We start from the raw sequence: 24,223 nt of genomic DNA, 5'->3' as shown, positions 1-24,223 counted from the left end.
TCTGTCTGAAGTAGCTGGAGTGGTCATGGGTTGAATTGGATGGATACATGTGTTGGAATTATTAATATGACACGTTGGTTTTGAAACAGTGAAACTATGACTTCTTTTATTTGCTTCCGCTGAACATGTTGGTTTTCATTTAAACTTATTGATGATACTTTTCATTAATAATTGATGGTTTTTATTTAGAAACTTGTGATTGGTTCAACTTGATTAGTGGCTCGTTATTGGCATGTCACACGCCTAGCGGGGTATTTCCTTGGTGGTAATTTGGGGGTGTGACAATGTATCTATCAATCCATCATCGATCTTCTTTTCTGCCGATTTCACCTTTTCTTCTTTCTCTTCCACTTTCTTTTCACTTTCACCCCACCATTCTCTTTGTCTAGCTTCCTCTTCTTCAGCATATTGCTGAATGATTTCATCAACACTGAGTGAATTTGGATCGATTGCGATATTACCTTGATGATCAATGTAACATTATCTGTCTGGATCCCACCTTTTAGCCCTTTTTGCTTCTTTGTAAATGGTATAGATTTTGCTAACTTTTTTTGGGCTTTCATTCTTCTGTTCACAAACTTTTCTTCTTCTGTTCTTGTATCTTTGAACGGAACAATCTTTCCTGCTGCGAATGCATAACTGATGTGTGTAAAATGCAACATATAAAACACATCAATTAAGGCATAAAACTAACCCTTTTTTAGTACTAATGTTGGAAAAAGAGTGTTTTTGTCTTCCTTTTGTATTTTCAGGATGAAATGAGCTCAAAATCACAAAAGAAGCAAAAAGACCAGTAATTCTACCATAAATACAAGAAAAGGAACAAAAGTAGACTGCCCGGACCCTCAACGGCACCTCCCAAAGCAAAAAGGAAGAAACAGAGTCTGAACACGCCCCGTGTCCAGCGAACACGGGGGCGTGCCCAGGAAGCAGCAGAAAAGACAAACCAGTAGAAGCTTCCATTGCCCACCACGGGGCCGTGTCCAGCGAGCACGGGGGCGTGGTGAAAGTACAGCAGGCGCATTAATTGTAATTCGCAATTACAATTAATGAGGAGAGAGAGTGTCAGGCGGGCACGGGGCCGTGTCAAGCGGACACGGGGCCGTGTCCAGCCTTCTGTTCAGCCTATAAATAGAGGAGCTTGGCTTCATTCTCTCTCATCCCTTGGCACACCACCTCTCTCACACTTCATCCACCACCCACCACCACCATAATACCATCATCCACCACCATCATCCATTGTCCATCATAGAGTGTGTGAGTCGTCTCGGGATCCAAGATTGATCGTAAGAGTTCTTGACAATCAAGGCCATGTTTGCCTAAGTCTCTTACATCACTTGGTGAAGACAAGTGTTTAGTATAATACTTTTTATTTTTAATCTTTTGCACTTTTTATTTGGTTTTGTATTAATGACTTTAATAACTAGTTACTTATGTTGAAGGTGATCTTTCCTTATCGTTTGTCCGTGGTGTCTTGGCGTTATTTTACTGTCTATATAAAATAAAAGATTTTCACCATTCATATCTCCACGGTCTATATGGAGGTATGTTGGCTACCTGGTCGGGGGTTAAGGGAACGGTTTGGTAAGGGTCTTGCCCTTGTTCAGCGTTTAGAGGTCCTGCTTGGGACCTGGGTCAAATTTAGTAGGATCTCCTTCAATGCCCATAGGTATTGGATGGCGGGGATCCAAAGTCTTTGACCCCCTCATAAGTTAACTACTATTAATACTATAACCCGGTTATTTAGGACTGTATCCCTGCTGACTCAGACTACTTAGCCGAGGGTAACTTCACCGCCAGAAGCGGGGCCTACCACAATTTGCATTAATAACTTAATTCATTATCTTTCAATAATCCGACCCTTTAGGATTGTATCCTTGCTGACTCAAACTACTGGGTTGGGGGTAACGTCACCTTCAAAAGAGGGGCCTACTACAATAACTAAGATAATCTCTTAAACAAGTGCAAAAGTGCGAAGATAATCAAAGGTTATACTAATACACGTGTCGGATCCAAGTGATTCATCTTGTCTATCTGTTTTTATTTTATTTTTATTTTCAGCATTTAGTTAGTTTTTATTTTTCTTAGTCTAAAACATTTTTCTAACTTTTTGATTTGATTAGACGTTGAGGATAAACCGGTATTAAAAGCTCTTGTGTCCTTGGACGACCTCGGTATCTTACCAACACTATACTACGTCCACGATGGGTGCACTTGCCCATATGTGTGTTTAGTGTTAGTGAGTATCGTGTTTTATAAATTTAAAACTTGGCTAAAAGTGTAAAAAGGGCTTAAATATACATCAAAATTATATACACACCGACACACATCAAGTTTTTGGCGCCGTTGCCGGGGACACAAGGATTTTAAGAAAGTTAGGACTCAACGGCCTAATCATATTTTTATTTTTCTTTAATTTTTTAGGATTTTTTCTTAGATTTTTTGCTTCTGCAGAGCTCAGCACGGGGCCGTGCCTGGTCGGACACGGGCCGTGCTCAGCAAAGTTACTGGCAGTTTTTGTTTTTCAAGTGACAGAAGGCTGACCACGGGGCCGTGCCGGTGCAACACGGGGCCGTGTCCAACTTCCAGTAACTGGGATCTGGAAAATAATCACTGTATTTCCGACCACGGGGCCGTGTTCGCTCAACACGGGGCGACATTCTTTTTTGTTTTTATTGCAGGACTTGGAACCCGACACCATCCTCACGTAGTGTATGAGCTCCAGTTCCAATAAAGACATAAAAGAACCGCTAGAAGAACCCGAACGCTTTCTCAGAAAAAGGTTAAAAGCCAAAAACCAAGAGAAGGTTTCGGGTGATCCACCCCCAATGGCGGACCAACGTACCCTTATGGATTATCTACGGCCCACCGTAGGTAATCTAGGCGCCGCTATCAATGCTCCGAATGTCGAAGCCAATAACTTCGAGCTTCGACCGCATTTGATACAAATGCTCCAAAACTCCGCAACCTTCCACGGGCTTGCGGACGAGGATCCTCATCTACATATAACTAATTTCTTAGAAATATGTGATACCTTTCGGATCAATGGAGCATCAAACGACGCCATACGCCTCCATATGTTTCCGTTCTCACTAAAAGACCGAGCGAAAGCTTGGCTCAACACCCTCCCAGCTGGATCGGTAAACACCTGGGATGAACTAGCCCAAAAGTTTCTATATAAGTATTTCCCTCCTTCTAAAACTGCTAAATTAATGGCTGAAATTAACACATACTCACAAGAGGACGGGGAATCCTTATATGAAACATGGGAAAGGTTCAAGGAGCTATTACGCAAGTGTCCCCATCATGGCCTCGCAATATGGCAACAAGTATCCACTTTCTACAATGGATTGTTGCCACACACTAGGCAGACACTTGATTCTAGCTCCGGGGGACTTTTAGGTAATCGACGCCCACACGAAATATATAATCAGATTGAGGAAATTGCTCAAACCAATTTTCAATGGCACACTCCCCGGGGAAATAAGTCTATCGCCCCGGGCGCCCATAAGGTCGACGAAAGCACCTCTTTACAAGCCCAAATCGAGGCCCTTTCTTCAAAAATAAAAAAATTAGAAATGACAAAAATAGTCTCGGTTATGGCTTGTGAAGGGTGTGGTGGGTCACATGAAAATTGGAGTTGCATGAAAGAAACGGACGATCAACAAGAAATGGTAAACTACATTGATAATAGACCTAGGCCGTCGGGTCCTCCAACGGGAACTTACAACCAAGGATGGCGAAACCACCCAAACCTTGGTTGGAGGGAACCCGGCAATAGTAGTAACCAACAAACCCAACGAACAAACTTTCAGCAATCAAGAAATGAGTCACAAAATTTCACTCAACAACAAGGTGGACGAGAAAGGCTCGAAGATACTATATCTCGCCTCGTCTCCGACACTGAAAAGAAAAACTCGGAAAGATTTCTACAATTAGAATCTAATTTTAGGAATCAACAAGCTAGCATTCAAAACATAGAAAAACAAATAAATCAACTAGCACAAAATTTTTCCGAGAGACCACAAGGCGCATTACCTAGCAATACCGAAACAAACCCAAAATCGTAAGTTCACCTCATCACACTACGAAACCGCACCGTAGGGCCTGCAGAAATACCTCCACCAACGGAAGAAACAATGCCAACACATCTGCAGGAAAAGAATTCTCCCCCATCACCAGAGCCTACCAAGGCTCCTCGAGTTCCGTACCCCGGTAGGTTAATTCGTCAAAAGACCAATGAGCAATTCGCAAAATTCGAAAGTCTGTTAAAACAATTGCATGTCAATATTCCTTTTATCGAAGTCCTAACCCAAATGCCCAAATACTCTAAATTTATGAGGGACTTCCTTACACATAAAAAGAAAATTGAAAATTTGCAATTAGTTAATTTAGGCGAAGAATGCTCTGCCCTCGTACTCAATAAACTACCCCAAAAGAAAATCGATCCCGGAAGTTTCACGATTCCATGTTCAATAGGGGAATCACCCGTTCGCAATGCCTTGGCCGACTTGGGGGCTAGCATTAACCTCATGCCCTCATCGATGTTCAAAAGGCTTTGCTTGGGAACCACGAGCCCTACAAAAATAAGCATACAACTCGCTGATCGATCAGTCAAGTTCCCACAAGGTGTCATCGAGAATGTCTTGGTAAGGGTAAGCAAATTCGTTTATCCCGTTGACTTTGTCATACTCGACATGGAGGAAGACACCGAGGTCCCCCTTATCCTAGGGAGACCCTTCCTTGCCACAGCACAAGCAGTGGTAGACATGAATGAAGGGACACTGACTTTGAAGTATGGGGACGATGAGGTGAAGTTCGGAGTTGGGAAGAAAATAGAGGACGACGACCCAGTCAATTACATGAAGGTTATTGATTCAAGCTTGGATGCCGCTCTCCGACGGTGTAACTTGGGAAGCAAGGCACTCCACTCAGAAGATATATAACCAGGAATCGGGTCTAGCCAAGGACCCTTATAAACGTGGCGCACCACGGAGGCATTCCGCGGATCTATCCTTAGTTTAGTTTAATTTAATCTTTTAATTTTTGCAGAATAAAACACACTCATGGTGGTAATGGATGAAAAAGGGAACGAGAAAAAATGGAACCATGCACGAAGAACAGAGCAACCCGACAAAAATCTCCATCACAGAAGGCTCAACACGGGCCGTGCCCAACCAACACGGCCCCGTGCTGAGCCCCTGCAGAAAATCACCCAGTTCAGGTAACTGGACACGGGCCGTGTTCAGCGGACACGCCCCCGTGTCCAGGATTCTGTTTCAATTCAGTAATTTTTGTTACTGGCACTTGACCACGGGGCCGTGCCCGGTGAACACGGGGCCGTGTCCAGGATGCCAGTAACAAAAATCTTTGCTTTTTAACATACTTTTATACATTCTAATCAACCAAAAATATTATTTTTGGACACATTGAGGACAATGTGTAATTTAAGTGTGGGGGGGATGATAAAACCTTGAAATTTTGCAAAATCCTAAACACAAGCCTTACACAAAACTCTATTGGAACCGCTAAACACCCCAAATTTTTCAAAAACTTTTTCATTTTTTTTATTTACTTGTCTTAGTTTAAGTTGGGAATAACAAGATCTAAAAAGGTTATATTTTTACAAGTTTACAACCGATAGCGTCGTGATAAAAAAGGAACCAACATAAGAAAATTATGAAACGGCATAACAAGTCTAGTTTAAAATTCGATTATATATGCTTGGTCACATTAAAAACCCATTCCCACAAAAGTGAGTTTTGAGCCTTTATTGAGCATAAAAATACACATATTTAGATTAAATGCTCATTTTTCGTTTCTTGTGTGAATAGCCGCTTGGTCCTTACAAATCTAGAACTTGCCACGACGATACATTCCCGGTCCTTACCAACTTAAACCCAAGTAAGTAAATGATGGAGGCATTAGGACTAACCATTTTTCTTTCAAAACCATTATTTTTCATTTTTTTTACCTACCCAAAATCCCCCTAGATAGCCCCTTTGAGCCTAAACCTTTCATTTCATTACCCCAAAACCCTTTTTACCCACCAAAAACCTTTTTATTTTTTAGTAACAAGTTCGCTTTTTCGTAAAAATCGCCTTTTTATGTGACGAAAAAAAAAATGATGATGAAGTCAAAAACAAACAAAAGCTATAAAAGCTTGTTTGGAGAAATACTTCAAAATAAAAAGTCACTAAAAATAAGGTACTTCACGAAAACCGACGCTTGTTACGATTTTCGCCCTTTTACTAACCACTAACCAACCACCCACCTTTAAACCCAAGACTTCACCCAAAAAGTCCTCTTGATATTTACAAAGGTAAAAAGTTAAAAAGGAGGAGGATTGATTGCTTGGCAAGCCTATGGAAAGACGTAAGTTCCGTGCCGCCCTCGAGTGATTCACTAAAATATACACCTTCGGCCGAGTGTTGAGTGATCTCCCGTGAGGTATGTGAACTTGTATATAAATGGAATTTTAATAAGGCATGCTATGCCCAAATAAGTAATTTATCTTATGAAAAGTTCAAAATAAATCATAACGAATAGGATTGTAAATAAATAAAAATAAAGCCTATAAAAACCTTGGATTCCCGACACTCTAGGACAAGCTAAAAAACTTCTCTTCTACCTATTCCATTTGGGAGTGTAAGCCACATTTAAAGAGTTTTGCTTGAGGACAAGCAAAAGTTCAAGTGTGGGGGTATTTGATGTGTGTAAAATGCAACATATAAAACACATCAATTAAGGCATAAAACTAACCCTTTTTTAGTACTAATGTTGGAAAAAGAGTGTTTTTGTCTTCCTTTTGTATTTTCAGGATGAAATGAGCTCAAAATCACAAAAGAAGCAAAAAGACCAGTAATTCTACCATAAATACAAGAAAAGGAACAAAAGTAGACTGCCCGGACCCTCAACGGCACCTCCCAAAGCAAAAAGGAAGAAACAGAGTCTGAACACGCCCCGTGTCCAGCGAACACGGGGGCGTGCCCAGGAAGCAGCAGAAAAGACAAACCAGTAGAAGCTTCCATTGCCCACCACGGGGCCGTGTCCAGCGAGCACGGGGGCGTGGTGAAAGTACAGCAGGCGCATTAATTGTAATTCGCAATTACAATTAATGAGGAGAGAGAGTGTCAGGCGGGCACGGGGCCGTGTCCAGCGGACACGGGGCCGTGTCCAGCCTTCTGTTCAGCCTATAAATAGAGGAGCTTGGCTTCATTCTCTCTCATCCCTTGGCACACCACCTCTCTCACACTTCATCCACCACCCACCACCACCATAATACCATCATCCACCACCATCATCCATTGTCCATCATAGAGTGTGTGAGTCGTCTCGGGATCCAAGATTGATCGTAAGAGTTCTTGACAATCAAGGCCATGTTTGCCTAAGTCTCTTACATCACTTGGTGAAGACAAGTGTTTAGTATAATACTTTTTATTTTTAATCTTTTGCACTTTTTATTTGGTTTTGTATTAATGACTTTAATAACTAGTTACTTATGTTGAAGGTGATCTTTCCTTATCGTTTGTCCGTGGTGTCTTGGCGTTATTTTACTGTCTATATAAAATAAAAGATTTTCACCATTCATATCTCCACGGTCTATATGGAGGTATGTTGGCTACCTGGTCGGGGGTTAAGGGAACGGTTTGGTAAGGGTCTTGCCCTTGTTCAGCGTTTAGAGGTCCTGCTTGGGACCTGGGTCAAATTTAGTAGGATCTCCTTCAATGCCCATAGGTATTGGATGGCGGGGATCCAAACTCTTTGACCCCCTCATAAGTTAACTACTATTAATACTATAACCCGGTTATTTAGGACTGTATCCCTGCTGACTCAGACTACTTAGCCGAGGGTAACGTCACCGCCAGAAGCGGGGCCTACCACAATTTGCATTAATAACTTAATTCATTATCTTTCAATAATCCGACCCTTTAGGATTGTATCCTTGCTGACTCAAACTACTGGGTTGAGGGTAACGTCACCTTCAAAAGAGGGGCCTACTACAATAACTAAGATAATCTCTTAAACAAATGCAAAAGTGCGAAGATAATCAAAGGTTATACTAATACACGTGTCGGATCCAAGTGATTCATCTTGTCTATCTGTTTTTATTTTATTTTTATTTTCAGCATTTAGTTAGTTTTTATTTTTCTTAGTCTAAAATATTTTTCTAACTTTTTGATTTGATTAGACGTTGAGGATAAACCGGTATTAAAAGCTCTTGTGTCCTTGGACGACCTCGGTATCTTACCAACACTATACTACGTCCACGATGGATGCACTTGCCCATATGTGTGTTTAGTGTTAGTGAGTATCGTGTTTTATAAATTTAAAACTTGGCTAAAAGTGTAAAAAGGGCTTAAATATACATCAAAATTATATACACACCGACACACATCAATAACCAACTGCATCTTCTTCAGGCAATATCTCACTCCAGTCGTATCCCTCATCATCATGAATGACTGCTAGAGCTCTTGACTTTTCCTTATCTTTTTCTTCAATCTGCTTCAGCCTTGGAGTTTCCGATTTGTTCTGATGGCAAATGGCTTTCTTATAGTAATCTTCTCGGAACGGATTAGCAGACTCATCAGCATACTCATTTCTGCACTCTCGTTTAAAGTGACCTTTTTGTTTGCATTTGAAGCATGTCACTTTAGACTTATCGAAACCCAATTTGGTAGATGGACCACCAATTGTTTTCCTGCCAGTTATTTCCATGAAACGCTGTGCTCAACGAACAGCACTAGCCATAGCCAACGAATATCAATTAGCTCCATTTCTTCAGGATCTATTTGATCATAATCTTCCTTCGTCATGTTGGTGTTACCTATCTTCCCAGCTACTAACCCTTCATATGACTCCAATACAGATGCTAAGAAAATCATCTGTTGTTTCGCTGATTCCTCACTGAAATTTTGACCATTTTTCAAATCAACAGCGATATTACATTGAAAGACATTCTTTGGTGCAGTTTGTTGTTGGTTTGATGTGCTTGAAGATGGTCCTTGACATGTAGTGTTGGAAGACATTCCCCCATGAAAACCACTGTGTGAGGTCTCTTGATTCTTTGGTTGTGAACTTTCTGCAGTGAAGGCTGTTTTCAGAGATCCTGTCTTTTGAATCAAGCTCTTTGGATAATAAAGTTCCACATTTTGTTGATATAACGAGTGATTGACTTTATGTGTTTTCTTTATTTCGCGCTCATGACTCTTAAGTTTCTCTATCAGCAAATCAACTGTTAGAACATTTGGCTGAATTGTATTCTTGATCATCATAGCGAAGTATTGCCAATCCATTTCGTCTGGCAAAGAATAAAATAACTTGTCTAAAAGCTCTTCTTGAGTAAACGCAATCCCATATCTGGCTAACTCTAGCTTTAGATGCCCGAAACGTTCAATCATTTTTGGAACAGACTCATTTTTAAGACATCCGAACAGATCAAATTCCTTTTTTAGAAGTTTCTTTTTGTTTTTAATGATTTCTGCAGTACCGACACATTTCTTTTGTAATTTTTCCCAAAGATCCTTTGCGTTTGAATACTCAATCAGTGAGATTATATCTTCTCTCACTGATTGGTTAATCAAAGCTATACATTTTTGTTCGGCCACAAAGTATTCAATCTCTTCACTTTCTGACATGTTCTCAAAGTCTTCTCTTCCATTGTTAAAACCGTTTTTCAAGCTGTTCCAACTGGGGTACGCGAAGGCTTTCAACCATTCCTCGAATCGTTTTGCCCACCGATTATAATCTTCAATTGCTAACAGCTTTGGTGGCTTATTATAGGTTCCATAAGCGCTTTCCACACTAAGTGCATCCAACAACGTCTTTCTCGTACTTGGAGTATTTTCATTTGTTCGGTTTGTTGAATCATCTCCACTGTTACCAGCAAACGCATACATTTCACTAAACGGGTTCATGAATTCTTCCATTGTTAAGTACCTGAGATGTTTATCAAACACTTAGAAAAATTTTGAATTTTAAAGATGTAAACACAAAGACACTTGGATCGAATGGCTCGTTCGATCGATCAGCACACACACAATCGGCTGGCTCGTTCGATCGAATGGCTCGTTCGATGGCTCGTTCGATCGGCTGACAGACGAATATGTGCAAACAGTACAATTTCTGTTCGATCGAGTGGTGTATTCGATCGGCTAGCAACAATGCTGTCCGATCAATTTGCTTGTTCGATCGGCTAACACTTTCTAACTGAAAATATCTTGAACGGTTATGCAAACAGAATGATGACGTTAGTAAGTATATGAATCGGCTAGGTCGTTCGGCCGGCTGACATCATCAAACATGAACAGTTTTCCATAGATTTTGATCAATTTGAACAAGTTTTAGGTTGAATCTGATTGTGAAACTTCGTAGGATTGTAATTCTAATGATTCCGAATCGATCTATAGCAGTTTTATCAAATTTTAACCGTAAAATCACGATGAATTTTAAGTTTTTCCGAGTTTATGGTGTCAAAGTGAAAAATAAAGCTAGATTTGAGAAGAGAATAGAAGAATCGGTCAAATTTCCGGTGAAATTTGAGTTGAATCGGTAGAAATAACAAATTTCCAGCGAAATTTGTCTCTGAAACAGCAAACACGGCTTGAATTCCGGTGAATTCGTCTCTAAATCAACAAGAACGACTTGAATTCCGGTGAATTCATCTTTGAATCAACAAGAACAGCTCAAATTCCAGTGAATTCGTCTTTGTAGGTCTCGATTCAGCTTCCTAAAGCTCTGATACCACTTGTTGGTCCCTCGGATGGGATCTTCTTATTCGAAAACGTAGTTGAATCGTAAGTGATTAATGCGCAGAATTCATGTAATCACATAGCATATATACAAAGACAACATTCTACTCTGAATCACCGTCTGATATTCTATTGGATGATGTGAAAGTGTACAAGAACTAGAAAGAACTCAGACTTACAAAAGGTAGCTAGAAAGTGAAAGTGTCAAAGGTTCTAAATAAACTGACTGAACAGCTATTTATAGGCAAGGACAGAATAAGAGAGTGCTGGCCGATCGGCTGGGCTAGCCGATCGGCTGACAATGCTAACCGATCGAACAACCTACTTGATCGGCCGGGCTGTCCGATCGGCTGGGCTAGTCGATCGGCTGGCAGCAATAACACTTAACCAAAACTTCACCGTATCCTGTCCTGCTTTACATACAAACATACAAAACATATACACAACTATACAAAATATGACTACATGTTGACGGAAGCTACAGACGTTATTACACTAACAGTTTACGAAACTGATTTGTCATTGGTAACCACGATAGGATTTGGTTGACCAACTTGGAATAAGTAACCTTACATAATATACCGAGCAAACCAAGGTGAGTTCACTACTCTCTTTACAAGTGTGCTTCCAGTGGGGACAAACTAACAAACGGACAAACTTGCATCCCTGTAGGGGATACTTTACAAACCCATATCCTTGTAGGGGATATGACGCAGATTTCAGTTTAATGTCGATGTTGGATAATACACTCACATCTATCACTCAAGTCCCATCTTACTACCGAACTAGTTGCTTGGAGGGCAACGGGGTTATTAGTTGATAGCGCTATTAGGTTTGGCACCCTCATACCGTACCGGGGAGGACGAGCGTGAACTAATGACCTTAACCACATGACCAATGGTGGATAGAGCATTGGGGAAGGGCAAACAAACTGACGCCATCTTCCGGTATCGAGTTATTATCAACATTCTTTTAAACTAAACACTTGGTAACTAAACGTTTTTACAAAACTGTAAACTCGCCAGCTTTATGCTGATACACTTGTCTGCATGCTTGTAGGTTATTAGATATGTGGATGTGGAACTTGCTATCTGGGAGTGCTGGAGTGGTCATGGGTCGAGATACATGGAATCACGAGACAAGTCTATTGGTTTTCATACACTTGGACTTTGAGATACTTCAATAATGAATTGTGCTTCCGCTGAACATGTTGGATTTTAAGTTTATGTCTCGAAGCACACTATTTTAATAAATGGAAACTTTTAATTGAAATCTTGTTATGTGTTCAATGTGATTAGGGGCTAGATCCTGGTAAGTCACACGCCTCGCGGGGGTTTCCTCATGTGGTATTTTGGGGGTGTGACACCTTAAGCCACACATTTATTTGAAAGTGTGGCATGGAGGTTTTTGAAAAAGTGTGGCCATAGGTCACATTTGACGTAGTGTCCCAATAACTATACAATTATCATATCTAAAATGTTCTTACCAACAATTTACCAACAAAGCAATTACCCAAGCAAACAATAAAACTAATTGAATTAAGAAGAGTGTATTTAATAATAAAGAAATATTTATATATAAAAAGTTGAATTTAATTTTAGTGCATTAAATAGCAAAGATATCATTTTATAGTGTGACGATTATAAATATCTTTGATATGCATATATTTTGAACCATACTAGCTTATTCTTTACAACATAGCTATTGAAATGTAAATTTCTACTAAAGATGTTTTTATAACATTCTTTGAAAAGTAGATGGTTAGTTCTTTATGCAAGAGAAATTTCTACAACATGTTGCTTTTCATAGGGTTCCATTATTTATTCAAGTAAATCTTAGTGGTTTATTAAAGCTTTGATGGTACACTATGAACAATCAACATGTTATGGAAAATTTCATCTTTTTATATTTGAGGGTGAAAGGGTATTTATGGGTAAGAATACATAAAAAATTGGTATATTTTTCGCACGTTGTTTCTTTTCTATATTTGACAAAAACAAAAATTTAGTTTTCGAATTACACACTTGATAACTTTAATATATACCCACAAGTTTGTTAGTGATTGTTGTAAAACCAACGGTTTGAGAACAAGCTACGTGCATAAAGGTACATTTTTTGTGTTTTTCCTAACCACACACACATTACTAAATTTGTTTTATTGATTTAAATTATGCTATTTTAGTAATATACTGTTATAAAACAAATTTTAACTATAAGCATTATGTTTTCTAATTTCATTTAGCAATTTTGAGTTTGATTTGATTTTTTATAGGTTTATTGGCATTTTCATAAGCTTTATTAGGAAGATTTTTCTTTTACATAATATAAGAAAGTGTTTAATTGTTTCTAACAACCCTTTATGACTACCATATTTTGTTAATATATTTCCGCCAATTTGTATATCTGGAATGGTCATACGTAATTTTATGATTATCAACATTAGATCTACTAATATTTAATTAACTCTACTTTATTATTAAAAACATGATTAAACACAAGAAATAAGATGGCTTTTAAGCGTCGTATAAATAAATTTTTAATTCGTAAGTCTTTAAAGTCTACCTCTATAGAAAATATACGCTTTTAATGTTTTATGCATACTTTGATTAGTGCATTAACTTAGTGGAGAATTTATAACAAGAGAAACATAGATCATTTAAAAAAAATTAACTTCCATGAATGCAATCCTTAATGCCAGGATTTAAATTAAATTACTTACCATAGTAGGTGATAAAAAAATATGTAACATTCTATCTTAAAAAGGTAGAATTATATAGCATGAGGACGTAACAAAGTAATATATCGACAAATGCTTACAATACATTTTCCGGTGTGCTATGAAAACACATACCTTATATTAAGGCAAAATAATAATCATTTAAAAAATTATATTGTTCTAGTAAGTATGATTCTCTATGTAGTCATTATTAGACACCGCTATATTTATTTACTCGCGTCTTTCATATTTTAGTGACCAAAAAGTGTGTTCCTAATAACTATACAATTATCATATCTTAAATATCTTAAACGTTCTTAAAGAGACGTATGGCCAAGGCTATAATGGGTTTCCACTTGCTTCAACGGTCATTGTAAAAGTTTGTCAAATCTTTGGAGTATTGTATTTATTGGATATTGTATATTGTATTTCTGTACATTCCGATTCTTGCAAAATATACCAAAAAATAAGATTGCAAAATATAAAAAGTTGAATATAATTTTAGTGCATTAAATAACAAAGATATCATTTTATACTGTGACGACTATAAATATCTTTGATATGCATATATTTTGAACCATACCATCTTATTCTCTACAACATAGCTATTGAAATGTAATTTTCTACTGAAGATGTTTTTATAACATTCTTTGAAAAGTAGATGGGTTAGTTTTTCGTGCAAGAGAAATTTCTACAACATGTTGTTTTTCATAGGGTTTCATTATTTATTCTAGTAAATCTTGGTGCTTTCTTACAGTTTTGATGATACACTATGAACATTCAACATGTTATGGAAAATTTCATCTTTTATATTTGAGGGCGAAAGGGTATTTATCAGTAAGAATACATAAAAAATTAGTATATTTTTCACACAATTGCTACAAATTATATAACACATTGTTTCTTTTCTATATTTGACAAGAACGAAAATTTAGTTTTCGAATTACACACTTGATAACTTTAATATATACCCACAAGTTTGTTAGTGATTGTTACTGCATAAAGGTACATTTTTTGTGTTTTTCCTAACCACACACACATCACTAAATTTGTTTTATTGATTTAAATTATGCTATTTTAGTAATATAATGTAATAAAAATTTTTTTAACTATAAGCATTATGTTTTCTAATTTCATTTAGCAATTTTGAGTTTGATTTGATTTTTTACAGGTTTTTATTTGGCATTTTCATAAGCTTTGTTAGGAAGATTTTTTTTACATCATATAAGAAAGTGTTTATTTGTTTCTAACAAGTCTTTATGACTACCATATTTTGTTAATATATTTCCTCTGTATATCTGGAATTGTCATACATTATTTTATGATTATCAACATTAGATCTACTAATATTTAATTAACTCTACTTTATTATTAAAAACATGACTAAAACACAAGAAATAAGATGGCTTTTATGCGTCGTATAAATTAATTTTTAATTCGTAAGTCTTTAAAGTCTACCTCTATAGAAAATATACGCTTTTATTGTTTTATGCATACTTTGATTACTGCATTAACTTAATAGAGAATTTATAACAAAAGAAACATAGATCATTTAAAAAAAATTAACTTACATGAATGTAATCCTTAATGCAAGGATTAAAATTAATTACTTACCATAGTAGGTGATAAAAAATATGTAACCTTCTATCTTAAAAAGGTAGAATTAGATAGCATGAGGATGTAACAAAGTAATATATCGACAGATGCTTACAATACATTTTCCGGTGTGCTATGAAAACACATACCTTATATTAAGGCAAAATAATAATCATTAAAAAATTATATTGTTTTAGTAAGTGTGATTCTCTATGTAGTCATTGTTAGACGCCGCTATATTTATTTACTAGCGTCTTTCATATTTTATTGACCGAAAAGTGTGTTCCTAATAACTATACAATTATCATATCTTAAACGTTCTTAAAAAGACGCATGGCCAAGGCTAAAATGGGATTCCACTTGCTTCTACGGTCATTGTAAAAGTTTGTGAAATCTTTGGAGTATTGTATATATTGGATATTGTATATTGTATTTATGTACATTCCCATTCTTGCACAATGTATCGAAAAAAAAAAGACTGCACCTGTGGTAACTAAAAAACACTATTCTATCAGAAGTAAAGACGTGTGTGTGAATAATAATAATAATAATAATAATAATAATAATAATAATAATAATAAAAATAATAATAATAATAATAATAATAACAATAACAATAAATTAGATGGTATTCTCTCCACTATTTCTATAACAAAATTTGATGGTATTATATCACCGATCTGGTTCCCAATAAAACCCTAGGCTCATAACGCTAAATGAAATATGGCTAAAACAAATCTACCACCATATTTTAAAAACAAATCTAGATGGAATTCTAGCTATTCGTCGCATTTACGCTTAAATGAAAGACAGCCGTAGGATTTTTTTAAAATTTGATATCATGTGTATCACATAACTACAATATTATTTATATTTATAATTGTATTTGAGATTTAATCATTTACCAACCCAAGCAAACAATAAAACTAATTGAATTAAGAAGAGTGTATTTAATAATAAAGATATATTGATATATAAAAAGTTGAATATAATTTTAGTGCATTAAATAACAAAGATATCATTTTATACTGTGACGACTACAAATATCTTTGATATGCATATATTTTGAACCATACCATCTTATTCTCTACAACATAGCTATTGAAATGTAATTTTCTACTAAAGATGTTTTTATAACATTCTTTGAAAAGTAGATGGGTTAGTTCTTTATCCAAGAGAAATTTCTACAACATATTGCTTTTCATAGGGTTCCATTATTTATTCCAGTAAATTTGGTGCTTTCTTAAAGCTTTGATGGTACACTATGAACAAGCAACAAGTTATAGAAAATTTCATCTTTTATATTTGAGGGCCAAAGGGTATTTATCCATAAAAATACATAAAAAAATTGGTATATTTTTCGCACAATTGCTACAAATATATAACACATCGTTTCTTTTCTATATTTGACAAGAGCGAAAATTTAGTTTTCGAATTACACACTTGATAACTTTAATATATACCCAAAAGTTTGTTAGCGATTGTTGTAAAATCAACGGTTTGACAACAAGCTACGTGCATAAAGGTACATTTTTTGTGTTTTTCCTAACCACACACACATCATTAAATTTGTTTTATTGATTTAAATTATGCTATTTTAGTAATATAATGTAATAAAACAATTTTAATTAGAAGCATTATGTTTTCTAATTTCATTTAGCAATTTTGAGTTTGATTTGATTTTTTACAGGTTTATTGGCCTTTTCATAAGCTTTGTTAGGAAGAAACTTCTTTTACATAATATAAGAAAGTGTTTAATTGTTTCTAACAACTCTTTATGACTACCATATTTTGTTAATATATTTCCTCCAATTTGTATATCTGGAATGGTCATACATTATTTTATGATTATCAACATTAGATCTACTAATATTTAATTAACTCTACTTTATTATTAAAAGCATGACTAAAACACAAGAAATAAGATGGCTTTTAAGCGTCGCATAAATTAATTTTTAATTCGTAAGTCTTTAAAGTCTACCTCTATAGAAAATATACATTTTATTGTTTTATGCATACTTTGATTACTGCATTAACCTAATGGAGAATTTATAACAAAAGAAACATAGATCATTTAAAAAAAATTAACTTACATGAATGTAATCCTTAATGCAAGGATTAAAATTAATTACTTACCATAGTAGGTGATAAAAAATATGTACCCTTCTATCTTAAAAAGGTAGAATTTGATAGCATGAGGACGTAACAAAGTAATATATCGACAGATGCTTACAATACATTTTCCGGTGTGCTATGAAAACACATACCTTATATTAAGGCAAAACAATAATCATTTAAAAAATTATATTGTTTTAGTAAGTGTGATTCTCTATGTAGTCATTATTAGACGCCGCTATATTTAGTTACTAGCGTCTTTCATATTTTATTGACCGAAAAGTGTGTTCCTAATAACTATACAACTATGATATCTTAAACGTTCTTAAAAAGACGTATGTCCAAGGCTAAAATGGGTTTCCACTTGCTTCTATGGTCATTGTAAAAGTTTGTGAAATCTTTGGAGTATTGTATATATTTATGTACATTCCCATTCTTGCACAATGTACCGAAAAAATAAGATTGCAGAACCTGTGGTAACTAAAAAACACTATTCTTTCAGAAGTAAAGACGTGTGTGTGAATAATAATAATAATAATAATAATAATAATAATAATAATAATAATAATAATAATAATAATAATAATAATAATAATAATAATAATAATAATAATAATAATAATAAAAATAATAATAATAATAATAATAGTAATAGTAATAACAATAACAATAAATTAGATGGTATTATCTCCCCTATTTCTATAACAAAATTTGATGGTATTATATCACCGATCAGGTTCCCAATAAAACCCTAGGCTCATAACGCTAAACGAAATATGGCTAAAACAAATCTACCACCATATTTTAAAAACAAATCTATATGGAATTCTAGCTATTCGTCGCATTTACGCTTAAATGAAAGACAGCCGTAGAATTTTTTTAAAATTTGATATCATGTGTATTACATAACTACAATATTATTTATACTAATAATTGTATTTGAGATTTAATCATTTACCAACAAAACAATTACCCAAGCAAACAATAAAACTAATTGAATTAAGAAGAATGTATTTAATAATAAAGATATATTTATATATAAAAAGTTGAATATAATTTTAGTGCATGAAATAACAAAGATATCATTTTATACTGTGACAACTATAAATATCTTTGATATGCATATATTTTGAACCATACCATCTTATTCTCTATAACATAGCTATTGAAATGTAATTTTCTACTAAAGATGTTTTATAACATTGTTTGAAAAGTAGATGGGTTAGTTCTTTATGCAAGAGAAATTTTTACAACATGTTGCTTTTCATAGGGTTCCATTATTTATTCAAGTAAATTTGGTGCTTTCTTGAAGCTTTGATGGTACACTATGGACAATCAACATGTTATGGAAAATTTCATCTTTTATATTTGAGGGCGAAAGGGTATTTATCGGTAAGAATACATAAAAAAAAATTGGTATATTTTTCGCACAATTGCTACAAATATATAACATATCGTTTCTTTTCTATATTTGACAAGAACGAAAATTTAGTTTTCGAATTACCCACTTGATAACTTTAATATATACCCACAAGTTTGTTAGTGATTGTTGTAAAATCAACGGTTTGAGAATAAGCTACGTGTATAAAGGTACATTTTTTGTGTTTTTCCTAACCACACACACATCACTAAATTTGTTTTATTGATTTAAATTATGCTATTTTAGTAATATAATGTAATAAAACAATTTTAATTATAAGCATTTTGTTTTCTAATTTCATTTAGCAATTTTAAGTTCCATTTGATTTTTTACAGGTTTATTGGCATTTTCATAAGCTTTGTTAGGAAGATTTTTCTTTTACATAATATAAGAAAGTGTTTAATTGTTTCTAACAACTATTTATGACTACCATATTTTGTCAATATATTTCCTCCAATTTGTATATTTGGAATGGTCATACGTAATTTTATGATTATGATCTACTAATATTTAATTAACTCTACTTTATTATTGTTAGTGCAATAACGTCTGTAGTTTCCGTCAACATGTAGTCATATTTTGTATAGTTGTGTATGTATTTTGTATGTGTGTATGTAAAGCAGGACAGAATCGGTGAAGTTTTTGTTAAGTGCTGTTGATGCCAGCCGATCGGCTAGCCCAGCCGATCGGACAGCCCGGCCGATCGAGCAGGCTACTCGATTGGTTAGCATTGTCAGCCGATCGGCTAGCCCAGCCGATCGGCCAGCACTCTCTTATTCTGTCCTTGCCTATAAATAGCTGGTAGGTCAGTTTATTTAGGACCTTTTGACACTTTCACTTGCTACCTACCTTTTGTATGTCTGAGTTCTTTCTGGCTCCTGTACATTTTCACATCATTGAATAGAATATCAGACGGTGATTCAAAGTAGAATGTTATCTCTGTATATCTGCTATGTGATTACATGAATTCCGCGCATTGATCACTTTACGATTCAACTACGTTTACGAACAGGAATATTCCATCCGAGGGACCAACAAGTGGTATCAAGCTTAAGGAAGCTGAATCGAGACCTACAGAGACGAATTCACCGGAATTCAAGCCGTTCTTGTTGATTTAGAGACGAATTCACCGGAATTCAAGTCGTGTTTGCTGTGTCAGAAACAAATTTCACCGGAAATTTGTTATTTCTATCATTCCGACTCAAATTTCGCCGGAAATTTGACCGATTCTTCTATATTCTTCTCAGATCTAGCTTTACTTTTCACTTTTACATCATAATACTAGAAAAACTTAAAATTCAGTGAGATTTTACGGTTAAAAATTGCCAAATTTGCTATCAATCGAATCGCAATCATTAGAATTACAATCCTACAAAGTTTCACAATCAAATTCAATCTAAAACTTGTTCAAATTGATCAAAATCCATGGAAAACTGTTCATGTTTGCTGATGTCAGCCGGTCGAACGACCTAGCCGATTCTTGTACTTACTGACGTCATCATTCCAGTTGCATAACCGTTCAGATATTTTCAAGTGTTGCTGCATCATCAGTGTTAGCCGATCGAACGAGCAATTCGATCGGACAGCATTGTTGACATTTGATATTGTTGCTGACATCATATTGCTAGCCGATTGAATACGCCACTCGATCGGACAGTAATTGTGTACTGATTACATAGTTGTGTTTGTCAGCCGATCGAACGAGTCCCTCGATCGAACGAGCCAGCCGATTGTGGGTGTGCTGGTCGATCGAACGAGCCATTCGATCCAAGTGTCCATGTGTTTACATCTTTGAAATTTAAATTTTTCTAAGTGTTTGATAAACATCTCAGGTACTTAACAATGGAAGAATTCATGAACCCGTTCAGTGAAATGTATGCGTTTGCTGGTAACAGTGGAGATGATTCAACAAACCGAACAAATGAGAATACTCCAAGTACGAGAAAGACATTGTCGGAAGCACTTAGTGTGGAGAGCGCTTATGGAACCTACAATAAGCCACCAAAGCTGTTAGCAATTGAAGATTATAATCGGTGGGCAAAACGATTCGAGGAATGGTTGAAAGCCTTCGCGTACCCCAGTTGGAAAAGCTTAAAAAACGGCTTTAACAATGGAAGAGAAGACTTTGAGAACATGTCAGAAAGTGAAGAGATTGAATATTTTGTGGCTGAACAAAAATGTCTAGCTTTGATTAACCAGTCAGTGAGAGAAGATATTATCTCACTGATTGATTATTCAAACGCAAAGGATCTCTGGGATAAATTACAAAAGAAATGTGTCGGTACTGCAGAAATCATTAAAAACAAAAAGAAACTGCTAAAAAAGGAATTTGATCTGTTTGGTTGTCTTAAAAATGATTCTGTTCCAAAAATGATTGAACGTTTCGGGCATCTAAAGCTAGAGTTGGCCAGGCATGGAATTGTTTTTACTCAAGAGGAGCTTGTAGACAAGTTATTTGATTCTTTGCCAGACGAAATGGATTGGCAATACTTCGCAATGATGATCAAGAATACAATCCAGCCAAGTGTTCTGACAGTTGATTTGCTGATAGAGAAACTTGAGAGTCATGAGCTCGAAATAAAGAAAACACATAAAGTCAATCACTCGTTATATCATCAAAATGTGGAACTTTATTATCCAAAGAACTTGATGCAAAAGACAGGATCTCCGAAAACAGCCTTCACTGCAGAAAGTTCACAACCAGTGACTCAAGAAACCTCACACAGTGGTTTTCATGGAGGAATGTCTTCCAACACTACAAGTCAAGGACCATCTTCAAGCACATCAAACCAACAGCAAACTGCACCAAAGAATGTCTTTCAATGTAACATTGCAGTTGACTTGAAAAATTGTCAGAATTTTAGTGAGGAGTCGGCGAAACAACAGATGATTTTCTTAGCATCTGTATTGGAGTCATATGAGGGGTTAGTTGCTGGGAAGATAGGTAACTGATGTGTGTAAAATACAACATATAAATCACATCAATTAAGGCATAAAACTAACCCTTTTTAAGTACTAATGTTGGAAAAAGAGTGTTTTTGTCTTTCTTTTGTATTTTCAGGATGAAATGAGCTCAAATTCACAAAAGAAGCAAAAAGACAACTAATTCTAGCATAAATACAAGTAAAGGAATAAAAGTAGACTGCCCGGACCCTCAACGGCATCCTCCAAGGCAAAGAAGAGAAAGCAGAAGTCTGAACACGCCCCGTGCTCAACCAGCACGGGGCCGTGCCCAAGAAGCAGCATAAAAGAAAAACTTATAGAAGCTTCCATTGCCCACCACGGGGCCGTGTCCAGCGGGCACGGGGGCGTGGTGAAAGTACAACAGGCGCATTAATTGTAATTGCGAATTACAATTAATGAGGAGAGAGAGTGTCAGACGGGCACGCGGGCGTGTCCAGCGGACACGGGGCCGTGCCCAGCCTTCTGTTCAGCCTATAAATAGGAGTGCTTGGTTTCATTCCATCTCATCCCTTGGCACACCACCTCTCTCACACTTCATCCACCACCCACCACCACCATAACACCATCATCCATTGTCCATCGTAGAGTGTGTGAGTCGTCTCGGGATCCAAGATTGATCGTAAGAGTTCTTGACAATCAAGGCCATGTTTGCCTAAGTCTCTTACATCACTTGGTGAAGACAAGTGTTTAGTATAATACTTTTTATTTTCAATCTTTTGCACTTTTTATTTGGTTTTGTATTAATGACTTTAATAATTAGTTGCTTATGTTGAAGGTGATCTTTCCTTATCGTTTGTCCGTGGTGTCTTGGCATTATTTTACTGTCTATATAAAATAAAAGATTTTCACCATTCATATCTCCACGGTCTATATGGAGGTATCTTGGCTACCTGGTCGGGGGTTAAGGGAACGGTTTGGTAAGGGTCTTGCCCTTGTTCAGCGTTTAGAGGTCCTGCTTGGGACCTGGGTCAAATTTAGTAGGATCTCCTTCAATGCCCATAGGTATTGGATGGCGGGGATCCAAACTCTTTGACCCCCTCATAAGTTAACTACTATTAATACTATAACCCGGCTATTTAGGACTGTATCCCTGCTGACTCAGACTACTTAGCCGAGGGTAACGTCACCGCCGAAAGCGGGGCCTACCACAATTTGCATTAATAACTTAATTCATTATCTTTCAATAATCCGACCCTTTAGGATTGTATCCTTGCTGACTCAAACTACTGGGTTGAGGGTAACGTCGCCTTCAAAAGAGGGGCCTACTACAATAACTAAGATAATCTCTTAAACAAGTGCAAAAGTGCGAAAATAATCAAAGGTTATACTAATACACGTGTCGGATCCAAGTGATTCATCTTGTCTATCTGTTTTTATTTTATTTTATTTTTCAGCATTTAGTTAGTTTTTATTTTCTTAGTTAAAACATTTTTCTCACTTTTTGATTTGATTAGACGTTGAGGATAAACCGGTATTAAAAGCTCTTGTGTCCTTGGACGACCTCGGTATCTTACCAACACTATACTACGTTCACGATGGGTGCACTTGCCCATATGTGTGTTTAGTGTTAGTAAATATCGTGTTTTATAAATTTAAAACTTGGCTAAAAGTGTAAAAGGGGCATAAATATACATAAAAAATATAACACACTTCACGCACATCAAGTTTTTGGCGCCGCTGCCGGGGACACAAGGATTTTAAGAAAGCTTAAAATCGACGGCCTAATCAGTTTTTCAAAATCTTTTTAAAACGCGCGCAAATTTTTCTGCATTTTAGTTTAGTTTGCATTTACAGTAGCCTGAACACGGGGCCGTGCTCGCTGAACACGCCCCCGTGCTGCATATTTTTAGTTAGATACCCAGATACAGAGTCTGAACACGGGGCCGTGCTCACTGAACACGCCCCCATGTTCAACGTGACCAGTAACTTTAATTAAAACGCCCAGATACAGACCCTGAACACGGGGCCGTGTCCACTGAACATGGGGCCGTGTACAGCTTCTGTTTCCGTCTTTATTTTTGTTTTCTGGTCCCGAGACTCAGTTGTGATCTGTTGAGTGATTCTTATGGATCAATACTCAGGAGGTTACCACTACACCTATGATGAGGATGATTATAGGGGTAATTATTGCACTAATTGTCGTAACGCATGCTCGGTTCAATATAATAACTCATATCAACCATCCAATTCATACAACTATTATGAGGAGCCCAGGTACGAGCCATCAACTTCATACACATCCTATGAAGACCAAAGGTATGAACCTCCTCCCTGATACTCATATTTCGATGAACCAAGGCATAAGCCTTCATAATCATACTTTGAAGATTCAAGATATGAGCCACCACCTTCATACTCTTACTATGAGGAACCATGGCGTGAACAACCCACCTCATATGAGTACTATGAAGAACAAAGTTTCGACCCTTACCCATCATATACTTACAATGAAGAACAATGGTGTGAACCATCTACTTCATATGAGTATTATGAGGAGCCAAGGATCGAACAACCGGATTCAAGCTTTGAGGATCCAAATTCTTTTTCTCTCACCGAAGTGACTGATAGGATATTAGAACACATTAAAACTATCGAACGTTACATGAAAGAATCTCGCGCAGGGGAAGAGGAATCCCGCGCAAGAGAAGAATTGAATAG

General features: G+C 36.3%; 1 non-coding gene across 1 annotated transcript; it reads right to left on the bottom strand.

Annotated features, from left to right (window-relative positions):
• Positions 1–3,206: 3,206 nt before the first annotated feature.
• Positions 3,207–3,313, bottom strand: LOC118480683. Its single transcript, XR_004863661.1, has one exon. It is a non-coding gene; the product is annotated as a small nucleolar RNA R71 (small nucleolar RNA).
• Positions 3,314–24,223: the final 20,910 nt, after the last annotated feature.

The sequence above is a fragment of the Helianthus annuus genome, chromosome 7, assembly GCF_002127325.2.
Source record: "Helianthus annuus cultivar XRQ/B chromosome 7, HanXRQr2.0-SUNRISE, whole genome shotgun sequence".
In the NCBI taxonomy this organism is placed as follows: Eukaryota; Viridiplantae; Streptophyta; class Magnoliopsida; order Asterales; family Asteraceae; genus Helianthus; species Helianthus annuus.
Note: the sequence above shows the minus strand (reverse complement) of the source record. Positions and strands in the feature narration are given on the sequence as shown.